This window comes from Procambarus clarkii, chromosome 4 (genome assembly GCF_040958095.1).
Source record: "Procambarus clarkii isolate CNS0578487 chromosome 4, FALCON_Pclarkii_2.0, whole genome shotgun sequence".
Taxonomy (NCBI): Eukaryota; Metazoa; Arthropoda; class Malacostraca; order Decapoda; family Cambaridae; genus Procambarus; species Procambarus clarkii.
Window position 1 is genome coordinate 45,997,720 of NC_091153.1, and position 7,808 is coordinate 46,005,527.

Consider the following 7,808-nt stretch of genomic DNA (forward strand, 5'->3'; position numbering starts at 1 on the left):
ATTGATGGTGTTGGTGGTGTTAGTGATGGTGTTGGTGGTGTTATTGATGGTGTTAGTGGTGTTATTGATACTGGTGTTGGTGTTATTGATGGTGGTGGTGTTATTGATGGTGGTGATGGTGTTATTGATGGTGTTGGTGTTATTGATGGTAGTGGTGTTATTGATACTGGTGTTGGTGTTATTGATGGTGGTGGTGTTATTGATGGTTGTGGTGGTGTTATTGATGGTGTTGGTGGTGTTATTGATGGTGGTGGTGGTGTTATTGATGGTGGTGGTGTTATTGATGGTGGTGGTGGTGTTATTGATGGTGTTATTGATACTGGTGTTGGTGGTGTTATTGATGGTGTTGGTGTTATTGATGGTGGTGGTGGTGTAATTGATGGTGTTGGTGTTATTGATGGTGGTGGTGGTGTTATTGATGGTGTTGGTGTTATTGATGGTGGTAGTGGTGTTATTGATGGTGATGGTGTTATTGATGGTGGTGGTGGTGTTATTGATGGTGGTGATGGTCTTATTGATGGTGGTGGTGGTGTTATTGATGGTGGTGATGGTGTTATTGATGGTGGTGATGGTGGTGTTATTGATGATGGTGGTGTTATTGATGGTGTTGGTGTTATTGATGGTGGTGATGGTGGTGTTATTGATGATGGTGGTGTTATTGATGGTGGTGGTGGTGTTATTGATGGTGGTGGTGGTGTTATTGATGGTGGTGGTGGTGTTATTGATGGTGTTGGTGGTGTTATTGATGGTGTTGGTGGTGTTATTGATACTGGTGGTGGTGTTATTGATTGTAGTGGTGGTGTTATTGATACTGGTGGTGGTGTTATTGATGGTGGTGGTGGTGTTATTGATGGTGGTGGTGTTATTGATGGTGGTGGTGGTGTTATTGATGGTGGTGGTGGTGTTATTGATGGTGGTGGTGGTGTTATTGATGGTGGTGGTGGTGTTATTGATGGTGGTGGTGGTGTTATTGATACTGGTGGTGGTGTTATTGATGGTGTTGGTGGTGTTATTGATGGTGTTTGTGGTGTTATTGATACTGGTGGTGGTGTTATTGATGGTGGTGGTGTTATTAATGGTGGTGGTGGTGTTATTGATGGTGATGGTGTTATTGATGGTAATGGTGGTGTTATTGATACTGGTGTTGGTGTTATTGATGCTGGTGGTGGTGTTATTGATACTGGTGGTGGTGTTATTGATGGTTGTGGTGTTATTGATACTGGTGGTGGTGTTATTGATACTGGTGGTGTTATTGATGGTGTTGGTGTTATTGATGGTGGTGGTGGTGTTATTGATGGTTGTGGTGGTGTTATTGATGGTGTTGGTGGTGTTATTGATGGTGTTGGTGGTGTTATCGATGGTGTTGGTGGTGTTATTGATGGTGTTGGTGGTGTTATTGATAGTGGTGGTGATGTTATTGATTGTAGTGGTGGTGTTATTGATACTGGTGGTGTTATTGATGGTAGTGGGGGTGTTATTCATGTTAGTGGTGGTGTTATTGATGGTAGTGGTGGTGTTATTGATACTGGTGGTAGTGATATTGATGGTGTTGGTAGTATTATTGATGGTGTTGGTGGTGTTATTGATGGTGGTGGTGGTGTTATTGATACTGGTGTTGGTGGTGTTATTGATTGTTGTGGTGGTGTTATTGATGGTGTTGGTGTTATTGATGGTGGTGTTGGTGTTATTGATGGTGGTGGTGGTGTTATTGATGGTGGTGGTGGTGTTATTGATGGTGGTGGTGTTATTGATGGTGGTGGTGTTATTGATGGTGGTGGTGGTGTTATTGATGGTGATGGTGTTATTGATGGTGTTGGTGTTATTGATGGTAGTAGTGGTGTTATTGATACTGGTGTTGGTGTTATTGATGCTGGTGGTGGTGTTATTGATACTGGTGGTGGTGTTATTGATGGTTGTGGTGGTGTTATTGATACTGGTGGTGGTGGTATTGATACTGGTGGTGTTATTGATGGTGGTCGTGGTGTTATTGATGGTGTTGGTGATGTTATTGATGGTGGTGGTGTTATTGATGGTGTTGGTGGTGTTATTGATGGTGTTAGTGGTGTTATTGATACTGGTGTTGGTGTTATTGATGGTGGTGGTGGTGTTATTGATGGTTGTGGTGGTGTTATTGATGGTGGTAGTGGTGTTATTGATGGTGTTGGTGTTATTGATACTGGTGGTGTTATTGATGGTGGTCGTGGTGTTATTGATGGTGTTGGTGGTGTTATTGATGGTGTTGGTGGTGTTATTGATGGTGTTGGTGGTGTTATTGATGGTGGTCGTGGTGTTATTGATACTAATGGTGGTGTTATTGATGGTGTTGGTGGTGGTATTGATACTGGTGGTGTTATTGATGGTATTGGTGGTGTTATTGATACTGGTGGTGGTGATATTGATGATGTTAGTGGTGTTAGTGATGGTGTTGGTGGTGTTATTGATGGTGTTGGTAGTGTTATTGATACTAATGGTGGTGTTATTGATGGTAGTGGTGGTGTTATTGATGGTGGTAGTGTTATTGATGGTGTTGGTGGTGTTATTGATGGTGTTAGTGGTGTTATTGATACTGGTGGTGGTGATATTGATGGTGTTGGTGGTGTTAGTGATGGTGTTGGTGGTGTTATTGATGATGTTGGTGGTGTTATTGATGGTGTTGGTGGTGTTATTGATGGTGTTAGTGGTGTTATTGATACTGGTGGTGGTGATATTGATGGTGTTGGTAGTGTTATTGATACTGGTGGTGGTGATATTGATGGTGTTGGTGGTGTTAGTGATGGTGTTGGTGGTGTTATTGATGGTGTTAGTGGTGTTATTGATACTGGTGTTGGTGTTATTGATGGTGGTGGTGTTATTGATGGTGGTGATGGTGTTATTGATGGTGTTGGTGTTATTGATGGTAGTGGTGTTATTGATACTGGTGTTGGTGTTATTGATGGTGGTGGTGTTATTGATGGTTGTGGTGGTGTTATTGATGGTGTTGGTGGTGTTATTGATGGTGGTGGTGGTGTTATTGATGGTGGTGGTGTTATTGATGGTGGTGGTGGTGTTATTGATGGTGTTATTGATACTGGTGTTGGTGGTGTTATTGATGGTGTTGGTGTTATTGATGGTGGTGGTGGTGTAATTGATGGTGTTGGTGTTATTGATGGTGGTGTTATTGATGGTGTTGGTGTTATTGATGGTGGTAGTGGTGTTATTGATGGTGATGGTGTTATTGATGGTGGTGGTGGTGTTATTGATGGTGTTGGTGGTGTTATTGATGGTGTTGGTGGTGTTATTGATGGTGGTCGTGGTGTTATTGATACTAATGGTGGTGTTATTGATGGTGTTGGTGGTGGTATTGATACTGGTGGTGTTATTGATGGTATTGGTGGTGTTATTGATACTGGTGGTGGTGATATTGATGATGTTAGTGGTGTTAGTGATGGTGTTGGTGGTGTTATTGATGGTGTTGGTAGTGTTATTGATACTGGAGGTGGTGTTATTGATGGTAGTGGTGGTGTTATTGATGGTGGTAGTGTTATTGATGGTGTTGGTGGTGTTATTGATGGTGTTAGTGGTGTTATTGATACTGGTGGTGGTGATATTGATGGTGTTGGTGGTGTTAGTGATGGTGTTGGTGGTGTTATTGATGGTGTTGGTGGTGTTATTGATGGTGTTGGTGGTGTTATTGATGGTGTTAGTGGTGTTATTGATACTGGTGGTGGTGATATTGATGGTGTTGGTAGTGTTATTGATACTGGTGGTGGTGATATTGATGGTGTTGGTGGTGTTAGTGATGGTGTTGGTGGTGTTATTGATGGTGTTAGTGGTGTTATCGATACTGGTGTTGGTGTTATTGATGGTGGTGGTGTTATTGATGGTGGTGATGGTGTTATTGATGGTGTTGGTGTTATTGATGGTAGTGGTGTTATTGATACTGGTGTTGGTGTTATTGATGGTGGTGGTGTTATTGATGGTTGTGGTGGTGTTATTGATGGTGTTGGTGGTGTTATTGATGGTGGTGGTGGTGTTATTGATGGTGGTGGTGTTATTGATGGTGGTGGTGGTGTTATTGATGGTGTTATTGATACTGGTGTTGGTGGTGTTATTGATGGTGTTGGTGTTATTGATGGTGGTGGTGGTGTAATTGATGGTGTTGGTGTTATTGATGGTGGTGGTGGTGTTATTGATGGTGTTGGTGTTATTGATGGTGGTAGTGGTGTTATTGATGGTGATGGTGTTATTGATGGTGGTGGTGGTGTTATTGATGGTGGTGATGGTCTTATTGATGGTGGTGGTGGTGTTATTGATGGTGGTGATGGTGTTATTGATGGTGGTGATGGTGGTGTTATTGATGATGGTGGTGTTATTGATGGTGTTGGTGTTATTGATGGTGGTGATGGTGGTGTTATTGATGGTGGTGGTGGTGTTATTGATGGTGGTGGTGGTGTTATTGATGGTGGTGGTGTTATTGATGGTGTTGGTGGTGTTATTGATGGTGTTGGTGGTGTTATTGATACTGGTGGTGGTGTTATTGATTGTAGTGGTGGTGTTATTGATACTGGTGGTGGTGTTATTGATGGTGGTGGTGTTATTGATGGTGGTGGTGGTGTTATTGATACTGGTGGTGGTGTTATTGATGGTGTTGGTGGTGTTATTGATGGTGTTGGTGGTGTTATTGATACTGGTGGTGGTGTTATTGATGGTGGTGGTGTTATTAATGGTGGTGGTGGTGTTATTGATGGTGATGGTGTTATTGATGATGTTGGTGTTATTGATGGTAATGGTGGTGTTATTGATACTGGTGTTGGTGTTATTGATGCTGGTGGTGGTGTTATTGATACTGGTGGTGGTGTTATTGATGGTTGTGGTGGTGTTATTGATACTGGTGGTGGTGTTATTGATACTGGTGGTGTTATTGATGGTGGTGGTGTTATTGATGGTGGTGGTGGTGTTATTGATGGTTGTGGTGGTGTTATTGATGGTGTTGGTGGTGTTATTGATGGTGTTGGTGGTGTTATTGATGGTGTTGGTGGTGTTATTGATGGTGTTGGTGGTGTTATTGATAGTGGTGGTAATGTTATTGATTGTAGTGGTGGTGTTATTGATACTGGTGGTGGTGTTATTCATGTTAGTGGTGGTGTTATTGATGGTAGTGGTGGTGTTATTGATACTGGTGGTAGTGATATTGATGGTGTTGGTAGTATTATTGATGGTGTTGGTGGTGTTATTGATGGTGGTGGTGGTGATGTAGATGGTGTTGGTGGTGTTATTGATACTGGTGTTGGTGGTGTTATTGATTGTTGTGGTGGTGTTATTGATGGTGTTGGTGTTATTGATGGTGGTGTTGGTGTTATTGATGGTGGTGGTGGTGTTATTGATGGTGGTGGTGGTGTTATTGATGGTGGTGTTATTGATGGTGGTGGTGTTATTGATGGTGGTGGTGGTGTTATTGATGGTGATGGTGTTATTGATGGTGATGGTGTTATTGATGGTGTTGGTGTTATTGATGGTAGTAGTGGTGTTATTGATACTGGTGTTGGTGTTATTGATGCTGGTGGTGGTGTTATTGATACTGGTGGTGGTGTTATTGATGGTTGTGGTGGTGTTATTGATACTGGTGGTGGTGGTATTGATACTGGTGGTGTTATTGATGGTGGTCGTGGTGTTATTGATGGTGTTGGTGATGTTATTGATGGTGGTGGTGTTATTGATGGTGTTGGTGGTGTTATTGATGGTGTTAGTGGTGTTATTGATACTGGTGTTGGTGTTATTGATGGTGGTGGTGGTGTTATTGATGGTTGTGGTGGTGTTATTGATGGTGGTAGTGGTGTTATTGATGGTGTTGGTGTTATTGATACTGGTGGTGTTATTGATGGTGGTCGTGGTGTTATTGATGGTGTTGGTGGTGTTATTGATGGTGTTGGTGGTGTTATTGATGGTGTTGGTGGTGTTATTGATGGTGGTCGTGGTGTTATTGATACTAATGGTGGTGTTATTGATGGTGTTGGTGGTGGTATTGATACTGGTGGTGTTATTGATGGTGGTCGTGGTGTTATTGATGGTGTTATTGATGGTGTTGATGGTGTTATTGATGGTGTTGGTGGTGTTATTGATGGTGGTCGTGGTGTTATTGATGGTGTTGGTGGTGGTATTGATACTGGTGGTGGTGTTATTGATGGTGGTGGTGTTATTAATGGTGGTGGTGGTGTTATTGATGGTGATGGTGTTATTGATGGTGTTGGTGTTATTGATGGTAATGGTGGTGTTATTGATACTGGTGTTGGTGTTATTGATGCTGGTGGTGGTGTTATTGATACTGGTGGTGGTGTTATTGATGGTTGTGGTGGTGTTATTGATACTGGTGGTGGTGTTATTGATACTGGTGGTGTTATTGATGGTGTTGGTGTTATTGATGGTGGTGGTGGTGTTATTGATGGTTGTGGTGGTGTTATTGATGGTGTTGGTGGTGTTATTGATGGTGTTGGTGGTGTTATTGATGGTGTTGGTGGTGTTATTGATGGTGTTGGTGGTGTTATTGATGGTGTTGGTGGTGTTATTGATAGTGGTGGTGATGTTATTGATTGTAGTGGTGGTGTTATTGATACTGGTGGTGGTGTTATTGATGGTAGTGGTGGTGTTATTCATGTTAGTGGTGGTGTTATTGATGGTAGTGGTGGTGTTATTGATACTGGTGGTAGTGATATTGATGGTGTTGGTAGTATTATTGATGGTGTTGGTGTTATTGATGGTGGTGGTGGTGATGTAGATGGTGTTGGTGGTGTTATTGATACTGGTGTTGGTGGTGTTATTGATTGTTGTGGTGGTGTTATTGATGGTGTTGGTGTTATTGATGGTGGTGTTGGTGTTATTGATGGTGGTGGTGGTGTTATTGATGGCGGTGGTGTTATTGATGGTGGTGGTGTTATTGATGGTGGTGGTGTTATTGATGGTGGTGGTGGTGTTATTGATGGTGATGGTGTTATTGATGGTGTTGGTGTTATTGATGGTAGTAGTGGTGTTATTGATACTGGTGTTGGTGTTATTGATGCTGGTGGTGGTGTTATTGATACTGGTGGTGGTGTTATTGATGGTTGTGGTGGTGTTATTGATACTGGTGGTGGTGGTATTGATACTGGTGGTGTTATTGATGGTGGTCGTGGTGTTATTGATGGTGTTGGTGATGTTATTGATGGTGGTGGTGTTATTGATGGTGTTGGTGGTGTTATTGATGGTGTTAGTGGTGTTATTGATACTGGTGTTGGTGTTATTGATGGTGGTGGTGGTGTTATTGATGGTTGTGGTGGTGTTATTGATGGTGGTAGTGGTGTTATTGATGGTGTTGGTGTTATTGATACTGGTGGTGTTATTGATGGTGGTCGTGGTGTTATTGATGGTGTTGGTGGTGTTATTGATGGTGTTGGTGGTGTTATTGATGGTGGTCGTGGTGTTATTGATACTAATGGTGGTGTTATTGATGGTGTTGGTGGTGGTATTGATACTGGTGGTGTTATTGATGGTGGTCGTGGTGTTATTGATGGTGTTATTGATGGTGTTGGTGGTGTTATTGATGGTGTTGGTGGTGTTATTGATGGTGGTCGTGGTGTTATTGATACTAATGGTGGTGTTATTGATGGTGTTGGTGGTGGTATTGATACTGGTGGTGTTATTGATGGTATTGGTGGTGTTATTGATACTGGTGGTGGTGATATTGATGATGTTATTGATGGTGTTGGTAGTGTTATTGATACTGGTGGTGGTGTTATTGATGGTAGTGGTGGTGTTATTGATGGTGGTAGTGTTATTGATGGTGTTGGTGGTGTTAT